Source organism: Phyllobates terribilis, unplaced genomic scaffold (assembly GCF_046119375.1).
Source record: "Phyllobates terribilis strain yellow unplaced genomic scaffold, ASM4611937v1 Scaffold_391__1_contigs__length_1789467, whole genome shotgun sequence".
In the NCBI taxonomy this organism is placed as follows: Eukaryota; Metazoa; Chordata; class Amphibia; order Anura; family Dendrobatidae; genus Phyllobates; species Phyllobates terribilis.
Genome location: NW_027363151.1, coordinates 452,207 through 470,554, shown reverse-complemented (window position 1 = coordinate 470,554; position 18,348 = coordinate 452,207). Strand labels below are relative to the sequence as shown.

At 47.5% G+C, this 18,348-nt stretch overlaps 1 pseudogene; it reads right to left on the bottom strand.

The window, feature by feature from the left end:
• Positions 1-204: 204 nt before the first annotated feature.
• LOC141224346 (uncharacterized) overlaps positions 205-18,348 on the bottom strand; it is a 105,769-nt pseudogene continuing 87,625 nt past the window's right edge.

Here is an 18,348-nt window from a genome sequence, read left to right as displayed (position 1 = left end):
ACTACCAGTATAATGTCCCTCACAGCTCCCTATACAGTATGACGTAACCACAGCCCAGATATAATGACAGTAAATTAAACTGATTATGAGCATGGCTAGTGTGATGTAACAACCTTATGTGAGCCCCAGGAACGTGAGTCGCGACACCGCTGGAAAGGCGCTGGAACGGGAGGAGAGTGTGAGTGTTTTTATTTTAATGAGTCCAAACATGAGGAATGACAAGGGGAGGTCCTAGTAGTAGTCAACTCCTTTAAGAAGATATAATCTTCGGTTAGAAAATTTCCAACATTCTGAACATGAAAGGTTTTTACAATGTGTGACTTCTCTGATGTTTAGCAAGAGTTCATTTCCAAGTAAAACATTTTCCACAATTAAGAACATGAAAAAGGCTTCTCCCCTATGTGAATTCTTTGGTGTCTAAGAAGAGATGATTTCGTCATAAAATATTTTCCACATTCTGAACAGGAAAAAAGCTTCTCCCCTGTGTGGGTTCTCTGGTGGCTATCAAGATGGGCTTTCCGGTTAAAACATTTCCCACATTCTGAACATGAAAAAAGCTTCTCCCCTGTGTGAATTCTCTGATGATTAACAAGAGTTGATTTATCTAGAAAACAGTTCCCACATTCTGAATATGAAAATGGCTTCTCCCCTGTGTGACTTCTCTGGTGTCTAACAAGAAGTGATTTTCGTAAAAAACATTTCCCACATTCTGAACATGAAAAAGGCTTCTCCCCAGTATGGATTCTCTGGTGGCTATCAAGATTTGCTTTCGAGCCAAAACATTTACCACATTCTGAACAGGAAAATGGCTTCTCCCCTATGTGAGTTCTCTGGTGACTAACAAATTCAGATTTACGGCTAAAATATTTTTCACATTCTGAACAAGAAAAAGGCTTCTTCCCTGTGTGATTTCTCTGGTGACTAACAAAATCTGATTTATGGCTAAAACATTTTCCACATTATGAACATGAAAAAGGCTTCTCCCATGTGTGTAACCTTTGGTGGCTATCAAGATGCGTTTTCTGGTTAAAACATTTCCCACATTCTGAACATGAAAAAGGCTTCTCCCCTGTGTGTATTTTTTGGTGGCTATGAAGATGCGCTTTGCGGTTAAAACATTTCCCACATTCTGAACATGAAAAAGGCTTCTCCCCTGTGTGACTTCTCTGGTGTGTAACAAGAAGCGATTTCCTTGTAAAACATTTCCCACATTCTGAACATGAAAAAGGCTTTTCCCCTGTGTGACTTCTCTGGTGTCTAACAAGAAGTGATTTACATAAAAAACATTTCCCACATTCTGAACATGAAAATGGCTTCTCCCCTGTGTGACTTCTCTGGTGTCTAACAAGAAGTGATTTCCATGTAAAACATTTCCCACATTCTGAACATGAAAATGGCTTTTCCCCTGTGTGACGTCTCTGGTGTCTAACAAGAAGTGATTTCCTTGTAAAACATTTCCCACATTCTGAGCATGAAAATGGCTTCTCCTCTGTGTGTCTTCTCTGGTGTCTAACAAGAAGTGATTTCCATGTAAAATATTTCCCACATTCTGAACATGAAAATGGCTTTTCCCCTGTGTGACTTCTCTGGTGACTAACAAGATCTGATTTCTGGTTAAAACATTTCCCACACTTGAAGCAGGAAATTCTATTCTCTGCTGTGTACATTTTTTGAAGAAAAGACTTTTCGAGAGGAAAACTTTTTCCATATTCTGAAAGTGAAAATGGCTTCTTTGCGTTAGGAGCAGTTCATTTTTTAATGCCTCTTTTGTGACTCAGATTTTCCGTGGTAGTCAATAAAAAATCAGAAGACAGGAGCTGTTTTAAAGAATCAAATGACAAATCTTTGTTGTGATGGGATGATGGTAAATCTGGAGTAATGGCATTCACTTCAATTGTATCCTGTGGGATCTCTAGATCATCTGTTTTAAATATTGAAGATGTCAGCGTTCCCTCTGATCTCCTGGTAAAATTATCTGCCAAGAATAAAACAAATTATTATTTTTTAATAAAATATCCTTGAATTTTATATTTTTGAACATTATATCCAAGCTGTCCATAAAAATGGCAAAAATATTAAATTATTCACCAAGGCAATGACAGATCACAGTAATCTTCTAATTTCAGTTGGTAGATGGATCCTCTAGGTTGTAAGTTCTAGAGAAGGGCTTCAATACCTAAAGTCGTTTTAACAGTTTTGGGTGGAGGAGAATGTTGTGGTCTAGAGGCAAAATGGTGATCACATGATTGTGATACGGCCGGGAATACACGACCGATAAAGCAGCCACAGCCGGTGACTGAGAAGAATCTGTGACTTCTCTGCATTTAGTGGTTACTACTCACCTGGGTAGTCATATGTAGGAATCTCCTCTTTACACCGCTCATCCCCCCTCACATATGTCTCTGTAGTATTAATGTGGGTCAGATCTTCACCTTAAAACAAATATTGTAAAAGTCACAGACAGATGGAGAAGTCACATCTATGATCAGCTCTAATCCTGCCATCTCCACCAATCTCATTACACAAGTATAAAACGTATAATACTGGTGGATAAAACAAGACTGAGCACAAGACCTTCACAGCCGTCTACACATCATAGGGGAGATCTCATGACACCTTCTCTCCATCTACCTGATGATCCTGAGGAACACTGAGATCTTCTTGTTTACAGTCCTGTGGAAGAAGAGGACGGGGACATCTCTCTGGTGTTGTCCTCTTACTGGATAGATCTGGAGGAAACACATATAGAGACTGAATTCATTCTTTACATACAGATAATTATAGGCCGTGTGTATTTAGTCCTGTCTATTACCTGGTGATGTGAGTGGCTGGGGAACCTCCATCATGATGTCCTTGTACAGATCTTTGTGTCCTTCTAAATACTCCCACTCCTCCATGGAGAAATAGACAGCGACATCCTGACACCTTATAGGAACCTGACACATACAATGATACCGTCATCCCCTCAATCTCTTCATAGCGTTACTGTATAATGTCCCAGCATTCCCAGCAGTGTCACCTCTCCAGTCAGCAGCTCAATCATCTTGTAGGCGAGTTCTAGGATCTTCTGGTCATTGATGTCCTCATGTATCAGGGGGCGAGGTGGAGGTCCTGTGATTGGGCTCGGGGGTCTTCCCCATCCCTCAGACACAGGGTCCTGACAGCGCTCACTAGAGGTCTTCTTCACTACTGTGTAATCCTGGTTATGGAGAGATACATTAATAAATCTCCCTCCAGACATTTCCAGAGTCCTGACCTCTCCTGTTCTGTCCATCTGTTATTCCCATAGATAAGAACGATGTAATGTGACGTCATCAGAATCTCTCACCTCTCCAGTAACCCGGAAAAGGATCTCTAGGGTAAGGTGTAATATCCTCTCCGCCATCTCGTCTCTGTCCATCTCGATCTTTGATGATTCCATAAGGAAAATTCCATTATATAGAAGATCTTCACTGAGAGGATCTGATATTGTAGAGACCTAAATGAGAAGAAAATCAGCAGATGTAACATCATAAAAATCACGTATAATAATACAATTACTGGAGGTAAGTAATAAGGGGAAACATATGAGGAGATATATTATTTTACAGTAGTTTTCTTCTTTACATCTACTAATAAAACCTATATATTTTAGGCCACAGACAACAAGCAGTTTCTTCCTTGGAGTCTGTAGCTGAATACGTTTCTCATAGACTCATCTTCCATAACGTTAATTCTCGTCTCATTTACAGACACTGGAATCAGCATTAGTAATACTGCAGGAGATATTCATTACACGTGACATGAGAAATAACTACTTCATGGTGAGGACGACATCTTCATCTTCTACTACGGCTCTAGAAACATATTTGGTCAGAGTCCGTCAATGACTACATCAGCACCGTCCGTCTATAAGAATTTTTGCCGTCTTTCCCGGACTGTAATCACGTTAGATCTCATGACTGATTCACACACAGAAGTTTGAGGCATTTATAAATCTTTTTTGTTTGCACAAACACCGCAGACAGAAATTATTTGACACCAAAGTCTCCATGTACAGTGTTTTATGTGGTTTATTTCTGGCCTTAGGCTTTCCTATATTACAAGAAAAACACCAGAAAAAAGCAGAAATTAAAATGTTTCAAAAGAAAATTGGCACCAACAATTCTTGTAAAAAGAAAAAAATATGCAAAAGCACAAGACACATTTTCTTTTTTAACACCTTAAACATTTGTTTTTTTTTTAAATAAATTAACTCTTTTGGGCACCAGAACATAGATGTACACCGCAGGGCTAGTAGAGGTGCGGCTACAACAAAAACCCTGGCAGTTTAACCACTTGCTGCTTTCAAAAGCAAACATGGCATCTAAGGAAGTTTGACAGAGTTTGGCTGAATGCCCAAGTACTCGATAGTATGTGGCTGGCTAGTTATTACAATATTTAAATGCCTAATAATGGTGTCTGGGCCTGCAATGTATGAAGGTCTATTAGTTCGGGCCAGAGGTAGCGTTCAATAAGTTACCTTTTAACGCCTTCATACATAGACTAAAGTTGCATGAAAGTAGTGATTTGGGGGTTTTTGGTCGACTATATAACATATTTGGGGGCCTCCTGACAGATGTCAGGGCAGAGAAGGATCTGGCATCCTGAATTTCAGAGGATAATCTGTTTCTTCTTACTGTAGATAATCCTCCACTACAGGAGTCTGGGGGTGACTCTCTGATACAGACCACAGGAAAGCTGGAATATGTGTGTGTATGGGGGAGTAAGGAGAGATAGCCGTCTGCCAAATGACCGATCAGTCAACACTTATCTCATGTGTACGGGGCCGTTAGTATTACACTGACAGGCAGTGATAATACACCACACTACAGTAGTACAGTGCATTATCTGAGCAATCAGAGCCTGTATGTTGTATGATCGCACTAATGAGAGCTGTTTAAATCTTTTTTTAAAGTGAAAAAAAAAAATCTCAGTTTTAGCAACAAGAAATATCCATTACTACACGGAAAACATGTATGTTATGTATGTTACCACAATGTTAGTTAAGTCACGTCCATAACAACTTTATTATACTCTATTATCCTATACACATCCTATACACAGTGGTGTAGATAGAAATCACAGGTCCCACAGCAATAGCTGTAATTGAACCTCAAAAGGATAAAAATGTATAAAATTATATATGACGCGCCCCCTGGGACATATTCCTTTTTGAGGGGAATACCCGGCACCGGATCAGATGGGGGGTTGTAGTCTCCGAGCGGCTGTGACCCGGCCCGTGCCCAGGGCGTCAAGCTCAGTGTTATGTGGCAGTCCTACAGATGTTATTAAGAGTTCTTTTGTGTCGACTACGCCACCCGTTGTGATGCGGTCACTGTGGCCGCCGCTGCAGCAGGGTCCGCTGAGGCTGATGGTGGGTGCGCAGCTTGGTGGGATAACCCCCAACGGGAGGGGTATAGCCTCAGGGGGGACAGGTGCAGAGGATGGGGGTTGTGGTGGTGCGGTGCAGACGGCAATGAAGACAGAGTCGGGTTGTGCAGTTAAGGGTGTTTACTTACTGCAGATGTTGTACTGGTCACTCCAGCTGCTAGTGACCACCCGAGCCGTGCTGCGTCCACCAGGTCCTGGATTCAGCAAACCCCCAAACAAGTCCGGAGCGTGACCCTGAGCTCTCCTTCTGTCCCGTTCTCTGGCCGTCCCCACCAGTGATCCACCTAGGTCCAGCTCCCTCGGGCCTTCTGTTGGGACACCCTTGGCCTTGGGTTCCCTGACCCTTCATGTGGTGTGCCTTCGGGGTGGATGTGATGGGTGGCCGTGGCAGACGCTGCCCACGGCCTCCGGTCTCTGGCTGGGGAATGTTTTTACCCCCACCAGCTTGGGTTCCGGTACCCTGATGCCGACTCCTCACCCGGTGCTTTTATTTGGGTTCTTGGGTCCTCTCTGTTTTCCCCTCTGGGTACTCCTTCTCTGCTCCTCTCTCACTCAGGGTCTCTCTCTTGCTGCAGGCTGACTTCCTCTCTGCTTGCTGTCTGCTCCTCTGCAGCTGTCTTGCTGTCTCCAACTGACTTGTTCTCTGCATCTGACCCTGATCTTTGTTGGTGCCCTCCTTATATATCCCTCTATGTGTGAGCTCAGGTGACCAGCACCCAATGAGCTCCTATCACTACCCAGACTGCTCCCCCTATCTGCCCCTACACTACATGGGATGTTCCACCCCCCTCCCACTCCAGCCAGGAACAGGCTCGGTCGTACCTGCACATTTCTAAGTGGGAGTACCGTCGGCCTGTTCCTCGGAAATGGGATGTATGTAGTGCATGCAGTCTATCTGAGCTCAGTTCCACACTCCATCCTTACCCGGGAGTGGAATATCACACCTCTGGGTTGAGGTGCAATACCCCTGTAGCAGCCGAATCCTCAGGGTGCTACATTCCCCCCTGGTAAATCACAGCACGTCCTCGGGCTGTAAGACATAAATAACACCAAAACATACATTTTTTTTTTTTTTTCATAAACATAATAAAACATATAAAACATTATATATATAAAACTTTTCATATAAACATTCTCGTCGTCTCTTGTTTCAGGTTCCTCCTCCGGACACTGTGCAACGTGTGTCCGGGAAAAGTGCGACAGTCTCTTAGAAAAACTGGTTTTCCTATAAAACCGGTAGGGGGCGCTTTAGGAAGCGCAACTATATACAGGGGAGGTTGGCCGCTCTCAGTCCTCGGCCAGGTAGAGGGAAGGGAATGGCTGCTCACAGTCCTCAGCCTGTGGGATGAAGGGGTTAACGGGTAAACAGTTCACTCAGCTGGTCCCAACGGGGACTATATATATATGTATCAACAGTTTCTTTGGTACCCGGTCGGGTAACTATTTACATCATTCCTCTGCCGCACTCAACGGCGTCTTCCTCCTGCTCTTTGCTTACTGCTGGTGGTAACTTCAGACCCGTCCGGGTCCTCTTGCTCCTCCTCCTCGCACTGCAACTCCTCCTCCGTCAGGCGGTGTACGTGGAGGGCATAAGGTCCTTTGGCACACTTGTGCCGGGTGAAGGTGACCTCGTCCCCGATGTAAAGGTCCTCTCCCAGATGCGGCACTCTTGGTCTTATGGGCGCGGTGGTGGTGGCGCCCGGGTTGCCCAGGCCTTGCGGCCAGGCCTGGGGCACCTGCCTCCATGCGTTCGGCTCCCTCCTCGGCGCCGTCTCCGGCCTTGGGTCCTCCCGCGCCATCCTCAGAGGCGGTCTCCTTCCTCATCTCGGCTGGCGTGCTCCGGGTCTTGGTTTCAGCTTGCTGGGCCATCTCCCGGCTCCATTCCGCCAATATCTCGCGCTGTACCCGGGCCATCCTCCGTGCGAGGCCCTCCAGGGCAGTCTGTGCACACTCCCGGTCTCGGGGGAGCTGTGCAAGGACCTCCACTAGGCCTAGTGGGGTCGTGGTGTCCAGCAGGCTCCTGACCAACGGGTCGGTGCTGCTCTGCTCTTCTTCCAGCAGGCTCCTGGCCAGCGGGCCGGTGCTGCTCTGCTCTCTGGACATCTCCGGGTGAGCTTCTCTGCTACTCCTCGTTAGACCTCTTGCCTCCGGGTGCGCTCGCTCCAGACTCCTGCTCCAGGCGACACCCATCTTTTCTCTTCTCTTTCGTCTCCTCCCACTTAGAGGGCGGTCCCGGGGCAACTCGGTGACTGTCAGCTCCAGGGGCAGTTCTTTCACGCTGACAGACACCTCTAGCATCACAGTCTCTGTTGGTGGGGGCGGTTTCCACTTTTGGCGCCATTTTCTGTCCTGGCCCACGATGGGAGGTGGCCTCCTGCCCTCCTTTGGCACGCCCATAATGGCGTCCGCTGCTCTTCCAAGGCGGGAAATCTGCGGTTTTGGCGGGAATCGCTTCCCAGTGGCGGGAAACTCTGCAGATGGCGGGAACAAGCTGGAAATGGCGGACAATCGGCGGGAAACGACTGGTGATGGAGTCCGATGGCGTGTACCCTCCGGAACCGGCGGGAGACTTCTTTCTGAGGTAAACTTGCACTTTTCTTCAGGCACGCAGTACCCGGGTGTTGCGGGCACGTAATCCTGCCGACTACGCCAAAGTTGACGCGCCCCTGGGCCTGTGTCGCGCTATGGTGCGCACGCGGGAGCTTACCCGGAGCCGGATCCGTGGAGGGTTGTAATCTCGTGGCGGTGACCCGGTCCGTGCCCAGGGAGTCAAACTAGACGGCAGTCTATTAGTAGTAAATAGTTGATGACTACGCCACCCGTTGAGTGCAGCCAGGAAGCTGCTGCTGCAGGGCAGACCGCTGAGGCCGGTGGTAGGATTGTGCAGCGTGATAGTATAACCCCCAACGGGAGGGGTATGGCCTCAGGGCAGCCGACGTGGATGATGGGGGTAGCAGGAACCACTCAGAGACGGTACGGTGTAGTTCAGGGTCTTTACTGGTAACAACGACAGACCCTCCCGGAGTACTTGCTAGCAAACGGGGCCTGGTCAGTCTTTGAGCAGATGGGATCTCCCCTGGCCAGGCGTAGTTGTAGGCCTCCCAAACTGACTGTACTCTTCTGGCTACCTTGCTAGAAGCTGATGTAAGTAGCCCACGTCCCTGAGTGTACCGTGTGGTGCTCACCCGTATGGCCGGTGACTCGGGGCCTTCTAATGGCTTCCGCTCCACGATGGCGGTGCTGGTCCCACACGTGTGACCGTGCCTTCGGGCTTCTGGGCCAGAGGACCTGAAATCCCCTGCCCGACGGATTCTGCTGCTGGGTAGGAGTTAGTCCCCACAGCCTCGGACTCCGGGTCCAGTAAAGAATCTTCTTAGTCAGGGCGAGCTCTGTAGCTGCCTTGCTGTCTCCAACTGACTTGTTCTCTGCATCTGACCCTGATCTTTGTTGGTGCCCTCCTTATATATCCCTCTATGTGTGAGCTCAGGTGACCAGCACCCAATGAGCTCCTATCACTACCCAGACTGCTCCCCCTATCTGCCCCTACACTACATGGGATGTTCCACCCCCCTCCCACTCCAGCCAGGAACAGGCTCGGTCGTACCTGCACATTTCTAAGTGGGAGTACCGTCGGCCTGTTCCTCGGAAATGGGATGTATGTAGTGCATGCAGTCTATCTGAGCTCAGTTCCACACTCCATCCTTACCCGGGAGTGGAATATCACACCTCTGGGTTGAGGTGCAATACCCCTGTAGCAGCCGAATCCTCAGGGTGCTACATATATATTTTGCGGAGTCATATCCCCCAACTCTGCAATTCGCATGCTGCCGTTGTACTGGGCAGGCCCGGACCAGATGGTATGGAGATGAATGAGGGAGACCAAAGTCCGAAAATAAACTTCTCTTTTCTTAACAAGAACTTGATGAGAAGTAATACATCATATAGCAGGCACAACACTTTATGAATGCTTCTTCAGCATTATGCACAACCAGGAACTTTCTGGTTACATGTAGAAGTATATAACTTTTGTTACAAGCTACAACAGTCCAACAAATTATTATGGGAAGGCCCAACATGCCCTGTGGGGACCATAAGGGTCAAGATGTGTCACTACGGCCCCTCAGAGCTACTCTCAGCTCCCAGTTGATTTGTGAGGACCTCACTGGCTGAGGTGCATCGGTACGACTCCTCACTAGTACACTCAAAGTCCATTTGATGCGGACCACGCACTCCTTGCTGTATCACTGCATTTTCATCTCTCCGTAGGAGAACTAGTGTTCCAGTTTGGTGACACTGTAGCTTCCTCTCTAGCATAGACAACTGTTTGCTTAAATCCTGTTAGTCTAAGATAAGGAATCCTTTATTAACTTAATCCCCTTAATCTCTATTGGAAATCAAGAATCTTTCCCTTATTGATATCAGAGAGAATAAATTACCTCCATACACAGAACAATCCAACTACACCAAGACCAATAATACCACATACAAGGGAGAAATACCGCCACGCCATGACCAAGCCACATATTACCACCACATAGTGACCGAATAATACCACATTCAATGGACAAATACCACCACACTATGACCATATCACATGTTACCACCACATAGTGACCTAATAATACCACTTACATCGGATAAATACCGCCACACCACGACCAGACCACATATTACCACCACATAGTAACCTAATAATACCACATGCAAGGAACAAAAACCGCCACAGACACCACAACCAGACCACATAGTGATCGAATAATATCACATACAAGAGAGAAATACTGTCACACCATGACCAGACCACATATTACCACAACATAGTGACCAAATACTACAATACTGATGACACAAATATTACCACTGGTGACATTATACACAGGAGCTCTGTATAAAGTGTCAGTGTACAGGTAATACAGTGACCGGTGACATTATACTATGTACAGAGCTCCTGTATATAATGTCACTGGTGATCACTGCATTACCTGTACACTGACACTATATACAGAGCTCCTGTGTATATATTATGTATATATTATACATGAATGCATGGGAGCCGCGTGTCACTGTGCATGCGCGGGAGCCGATCGTCGCGGCGACACGTGGCTTTACAATACACATTGCACAAGCATGGATGACAGCATACAGTGCGGAAGCGCGGGACCACAACAAGCCTAATCATGTGACGTCGGCGCAAACCGGGGACAATTCAAATTGAGTGGGCGGCGACAAGTCGGACTGAATAAAGAAAGGAACACCCCTATGACTAAAAGAGCAAGTAAGATATAAGTGATTTTTTTTTTACTAAAGATTATAGCACCGATATTAATTCAAAAAGCGTGTTAGTGATGCATATTGCAGTGGGCAGTTTACATGCTCCAAGTGACATGACAGGTTCCCTTTAATAGTGTCCCCACACTGAGCCCCCTTATTTAATAATGTCCCAGATCCTGGGCCCCTCTACTTAGTAGTAGTAGTGTCCCCATCCTGGGCCCCTCCAACTAGTAGCGTCCCCATCCTGGGCCCCTCCAACTAGTAGTGTCCCCATCCTGGGCCCATCCAACTAGTAATGTCCCCATCCTGGGCCCATCCAACTAGTAGTGTCCCCATCCTGGGCCCCTCCAACTAGTAGTGTCCCCATCCTGGGCCCCTCCAACTAGTAGTGTCCCCATCCTGGGCCCATCCAACTATTAGTGTCCCCATCCTGGGCCCCTCCAACTAGTAGTGTCCCCATCCTGGGCCCCTCCAACTAGTAGTGTCCCCATCCTGGGCTGCTTTGTTGCCCTCATCTTGAGCCCCTCTGTCAGACCCCATATCCTCTACCCTGTCCAATCACAGAGGGTGGGGGATAAAAAAAAATACTTCTTACCTTCCTACGCTCCCCCGGTGTCCTCTTGCTGCCTTATATTTGCCGCGGTCGTTAAAATGGCTGCCAGCTGCAGCTGTGACAGGGTGCTCTGCTCTGACAGGCCGTGTTCTTACATCACATAGCAGGAACATTGAAAGGCCGCTGGCCTATCTGAGACCGCAAGCTGACAAGTGTGGCCTCTGTTGGGCTGACAGCCATGTAATGTTACTGCTATGTGACATCGGCGCGCGGCCTGTCAGAGCAGAGCGCCCTCTCACAGCTGCATCCCGCGTTCATCTTGATGTGCGGCACCACAGCGGGTCAGGTAAGAACCCTGCGTGCGCACGCCCTGCCTTCGGCTTTAAAGGGCCGGTGTCCTGACAAACTGTTTTTTTTCCGTTTTATTATCTTTCCTCCTTCTTCTCTGGGGCCCACCAGGCATTTCACCGGTACCCGGCTAGGCCAGTCCGACCCTGTTAGTGATGCTTAACGTTACGCTATAACGTTATGTTCCTTATGCTATATACTGAGAGAAAACCGTGCATCAATAAAGAATATTTATTACACATAAGTCTACAGTCTATTACATACATATATATTTATACCCAAGCTGGGGACTATATATAAACATATATATATCTATAATATAACCAGGGATGTGTCCATCAGTCCGAGGCCTCTATAGACTGAGCATGCTCAGTGTGGAGCAATAACGACATTATGTCCAGGATGAGAGAGAGATAGAGACAGTGACAGAGTGAGTACACCCCCCTGAATTCTCAGCACGTTATATATACTGTGTGCCGAATTATTAGGCAAGTTGCATTTTAGAGGATTATTTTTATTATTGATCAACAACTATGTTCTCAATCAACTCAAAAGACTCATAAATATCCAAGCTTAATATTTTTGGAAGTTGGAGTGTTTTTTTTTTAGATTTGGCTATCTTAGGAGGATATCTGTTTGTGCAGGTAACTATTACTGTGCAGAATTATTAGGCAACTTAATAAAAACCAAATATAATCCCACCTCACTTGTTTATTTTCACCAGGAAAACCAATATCAGTGCACAAAATTTAGAAATAAACATTTCTGACATGCAAAAACAAAAACCAAAAAAATTAGTGATCAATATAGCCACCTTTCTTTATGATGACACTCAACAGCCTTCCATCCATAGATTCTGTCAGTTTCTTGATCTGTTTTCGATCAACATTGCGTGCAGCAACCACTGCAGCCTACCAGACACTGTTCCGAGAGGTGTACTGTTTTCCCTCCCTGTAGATCTCACATTTTATGATGGACCACAGGTTCTCTATGGGGTTCATATCAGGTGAACAAGGGGGCCATGTCATTATTTTTTCTTCTTTTAGACCATTACTGGCCAGCCACGCTGTGGAGTAGTTGGATGCATGTGATGGAGCATTGTCCTGCATGAAAATCACATTTGTCTTGAACGATACCGACTTCTTCCTGTACCACTGCTTGAAGAAGTTGTCTTCCAGAAACTGGCAGTAGGTCTGGGAGTTGAGCTTCACTCCATCCTCAACCCAAAAAGGTCCCACAAGTTCATCTTTGATGATACCAGCCCATACCAGTACCCCACCTACACCTTGCTGGCGTCTGAGTCGGAGTGGAGCTCTCTGCCCTTTACTGATCCAGCCTCTGGCCCATCCATCTGGCCCATCAAGAGTCACTCTCATTTCATCAGTCCATAAAACCTTTGAAAGATCAGTCTTAAGATATTTCTTGGCCCATTCTTGACATTTTATATTATGCTTCTTGTTCAAAAGTGGTCGTTTTTCAGCCTTCCTTACCATGGCCATGTCCCTGAGTATCGCACACCTTGTGCTTTTTGATACTCCAGTAACGTTACAGCTCTGAAATATGGCAAAACTGGTGGCGAATGGCATCTTGGCCGCTTCACGCTTGATTTTCCTCAATTCATCAGCAGTTATTTTGCGCCTTTTTTGGCCAACACGCTTCTTGCGACCCTGTTGGCTATTTGCCATGAAACGCTTGATTGTTCGGTGATCACGCTTCAAAAGTTTGGAAATTTCAAGACTGCTGCATCCCTCTGCAAGACATCTCACAATTTTGGACTTTTCAGAGCCCGTCAAATCTCTCTTCTGACCCATTTTGCCAAAGGAAAGGAAGTTGCCTAATAATTAAGCACACCTTATATAGGGTGTTGATGTCATTAGTCAACACCCCTCCTCATTACAGAGATGCACATCACCAGATTTACTTAATTGGTAGTTGGCTCTCAAGCCTATGCAGCTTGGAGTAGGACAACATGTATAAAAAATATCATGTGATCAAAATACTCATTTGCCTAATAATTCGGCACACAGTATATACAGTGCTCAGCATGACTACACCCCCCTGTATTCTCAGCATGTTATACATACAGTGCAGGTGAGTACACCCCCTGTATTCTCAGCACGTTATACATACAAAGCTCAGAGTAAGTGAGTACACCCCCTTTAATCTCAGTACGCTACATAAACAGCGCTCAGCGTAAGTGAGTACATCCCCTGTATTCTCAATATGCTGGACGCGTCCTTCTGTTCGAAGCCGGGATGGGTGGTGCCTGAGCAGTGAGGCGCCAGTGTCAGCACGTGTGCATACCGCACTACGGCGCTATGTTATTGAAGACACCGTATATGCGAATTTGCAGACAGTGTCTTTAAAAAAATGGCGCAGAATAGAGCGGTATGCGCATGTGCTGACTCCAGCGCCATTAATAAAATTAATAATCAATAAAAATGCTTGCCACCCGGCCGTAGAACAGGCTCAATAGCTAGAAATTATACACTGCTCAAAAAAATAAAGGGAACACTCAAATAACACATCCTAGATCTGAATGAATGAAATATTCTCATTGAATACTTTGTTCTGTACAAAGTTGAATGTGCTGACAACAAAATCACACAAAAATCATCAATGAAAATCAAATTTATTAACCAATGGAGGCCTGGATTTGGAGTCACCCCCAAAATTAAAGTGGAAAAACACACTACAGGCTGATCCAACTTTGATGTAATGTTCTTAAAACAAGTCAAAATGAGGCTCAGTATTGTGTGTGGCCTCCACGTGCCTGTAGGACCTCCCTACAAAGCCTGGGTATGCTCCTGATGAGGTTGCGGATGGTCTCCTGTGGGATCTCCTCCCAGACCTGGACTAAAGCATCCACCAACTCCTGGACAGTCTGTGGTGCAACGTGACATTGGTGGATGGAGCGAGACATGATGTCCCAGATGTGCTCAATCGGATTCAGGTCTGGGGAACGGGCAGGCCAGTCCATAGCTTCAATGCCTTCATCTTGCAGGAACTGCTGACACACTCCAGCCACATGAGGTCTGCCATTGTCCTGCATTAGGAGGAACCCAGGGCCAACGGCACCAGAATATGGTCTTACAAGGGGTCTGAGGATCTCATCTCGGTACCTAATGGCAGTCAGGCTACCTCTGGCGAGCACACAGAGGGCTGTGCGGCCCTCCAAATAAATGCCACCCCGCACCATTACTGACCCACTGCCAAACCAGTCAAACTGAAGGATGTTGCAGGTAGCAGATCGCTCTCCACGGCATCTCCAGACTCTGTCATGTCTGTCGCATGTGCTCAGTGTGAACCTGCTTTCATCTGTGAAGAGCACAGGGCGCCAATGGCGACTTTGCCAATCCTGGGATTCTGTGGCAAATGCCAAGCGTCCTGCATGGTGCTGGGCTGTGAGCACAACCCCTATCTGTGCACGTCGGGCCCTCATACCATCCTCATGGAGTCGGTTTCTAACCGTTTGTGCAGACACATGCACATTTGTGACCTGGAGGTAATTTTGCATGGCGGAGGTAGCGGTCTTGCTGCTGGGTTATTGTCCTCCTACAGCCCCCTCCATGCCTTCTGGTGTACTGGCTTGTCTCCTGGTAGCGCCTCCAACCTCTGGACATTACGCTGACAGACACAGCAAACCTTCTTGCCACAGCTCGCATTGATGTGCCATCCTGGATGAGCTGCACTACATGAGCAACTTCTGTGGGTTGTAGAGTCAGTCTCATGCTACCACGAGTGTGAAAGCACAACCAACATTCAAAAGTGACCAAAACATCAGCCAAAAAGCATTGGTACTGAGATGTGGTCTGTGGTCTCCACCTGCAGAACCACTCCTTTATTGAGTGTGTCTTGATAATTGCCAATAATTTCCAACTATTGTCTATTCCATTTGCACAACAGCATGTGAAATTGATTGTCAATCAGTGTTGCTTCCTAAGTGGACAGTTTGATTTCACAGAAGTTTGATTTACTTGGAGTTACAGTGGGTACGGAAAGTATTCAGACCCCTTTACATTTTTTACTCTTTGTTTCATTGCAGCCATTTGGTAACTACTAAAAAGTTCATTTTTTTCTCATTAATATACACTCTGCACCCCATCTTGACTGAACATTACACCTTTCGTTCTGCCCGTCACAAAAGATTTACAACAGGATTTGTCCGCGTTCAGTTTGGCCTGCAGCAGCAGGCCTTTTCCAGGGGCACCACGAGGAGGAACGGACTCACCCCCATACACTGCTTAGTCATCTTCTGCTTAGAATTTAGATATTATCTTTTGCTCTGATTTTTAGTCTTATGCTTAATGTTCTTCCGCTTTTTGTTCTGCAGCTTCTTGTATTTCTGCTTCTTGGTTTTCTGTCTCTTGTTCTTCTGTATCTTGGTGCTTGTCTTCTCTTCTTTGTCCTCTTGGTCAACTTCTTCAGGGTCATCTTCTTGGTCTTCTTCGGGGTGGTCTTCAGGGTCGTCGTCTTCGGGGGTCCTCGTCTTCGGGGTCCTCGTCTTCTTCGGGTTGGTCTTCTGGGTCCTCGTCTTCGGGGTCCTCGTCTTCTTCGGGGTGGTCTTCAGGGTCCTTGTCTTCTTCGGGGTGGTCTTCAGGGTCCTCGTCTTCTTCGGGGTGGTCTTCAGGGTCCTCGTCTTCAGGGTCGTTGTCTTCGGGGTCCTCGTCTTCTTAGGGTTGGTCTTCAGGGTCCTCGTCTTCAGGGTCCTCGTCAGGGAGATCCAGAGTGATTACCAAGAACCATTTCAAAAAGCTTGAACTTGGAAGTGTAGCAGAAGGTACAAGAAAGCTGAGGAACTACCGAGAACCAGCTGACGGTACTGGAACCCGGATGGGTAGCAGAAGGTACAAGAGCCAATGGAACTGCCGAAGACCAGCTGACGGTACTGGAACTCGGTTACTAAGCAGGAGGTACCTGTGCCAGAAAGCACTACCAAGGACCAGCAGACGTTGGTGGAACTTGGATACCGAGAAGGAGGCACCTAATCCAAAGGCACTGCCGAGAACCAGCTGACGGTACTGGAACCCGGATGGGTAGTAGAAGGTACAAGACCAAATGGAACTACCGAGGACCAGCTGACGGTACTGGAACCCGGATGGGTAACAGAAGGTACAAGAGCCAATGGAACTGCCGAAGACCAGCTGACGGTACTGGAACTCGGTTACTAAGCAGGAGGTACCTGTGCCAGAAAGCACTACCAAGGACCAGCAGACGGTGGAACTTGGATACCGAGAAGGAGGCACCTAATCCAAAGGCACTGCCGAGAACCAGCTGACGGTACTGGAACCCGGATGGGTAGCAGAAGGTACCCATGTAAAAAAAAGTTCAAGGCCGCGAGCCGGCCGCAGTTACCAAAACCCACAGTCCTACAGGGGGTGCTTGTCCTATAGGCACTATGGAACCAGCCTTCATTGCCAGATCCCGCAGCCCACATAGGAGTCACCTAAACTGCAGGCACCATAGAGTCGGCTAACCCGACCGCAACACGACAGGACAACGCTTTGGAGGCAAAGTGACGTTGACACTACCCGGAAACAGCTGGCGTGCTGGAACCAGGCTGGGCAGGAGGGAGTACCCGTGCCAAAGACACTGTCGAGAACCAGCTGACGGTACTGGAACCCGGATGGGTAGTAGAAGGTACAAGAGCCAATGGAACTGGCGAAGACCAGCTGACGGTACTGGAACTCGGTTACTAAGCAGGAGGTACCTGTGCCAGAAAGCACTACCAAGGACCAGCAGACGTTGGTGGAACTTGGATACCGAGAAGGAGGCACCTAATCCAAAGGCACTGCCGAGAACCAGCTGACGGTACTGGAACCCGGATGGGTAGCAGAAGGTACCCATGTAAAAAAAAGTTCAAGGCCGCGAGCCGGCCGCAGTTACCAAAACCCACAGTCCTACAGGGGGTGCTTGTCCTATTGGCACTATGGAACCAGCCTTCATTGTCTGATCCCGCAGCCCACATAGGAGTCACCTAAACTGCAGGCACCATAGAGTCGGCTAACCCGACCGCAACACGACAGGACAACGCATTGGAGGCAAAGTGACGTTGACACTACCCGGAAACAGCTGGCGTTCTGGAACCAGGCTGGGCAGGAGGGAGTACCCATGCCAAAGTCACTGCCGAGAACCAGCTGACGGTACTGGAACCCGGATGGGTAGTAGAAGGTACAAGAGCAAATGGAACTACCGAGGACCAGCTGACGGTACTGGAACCCGGATGGGTAGCAGAAGGTACAAGAGCCAATGGAACTGCCGAAGACCAGCTGACGGTACTGGAACTCGGTTACTAAGCAGGAGGTACCTGTGCCAGAAAGCACTACCAAGGACCAGCAGACGTTGGTGGAACTTGGATACCGAGAAGGAGGCACCTAATCCAAAGGCACTGCCGAGAACCAGCTGACGGTACTGGAACCCGGATGGGTAGTAGAAGGTACAAGAGCAAATGGAACTACCGAGAACCAGCTGGCGGTGCTGGAACCCAGGGTGAATACTAAAAACAGAGTGGAGCCAGAGGTGTAATTGGAGCAAGTTTTAAATCAGTAGTACAGTGGATGTGGACAAAGCAGGAGAATTTGCCGGACACACAGTAGGGGAACAGCTGACGTTACTGAACCCCAATAACACTGGAGCAAGCGTTGACTGTGCAGACGGCACTTCTGAGCAGCAACTAGCGGTATTGGAGCCCAGGGTAAATACTAAAAACAGAGGAGCCAGAGGTGTATTTGGAGGAGGTTTTAAATCAGTAGTACAGTGGATGT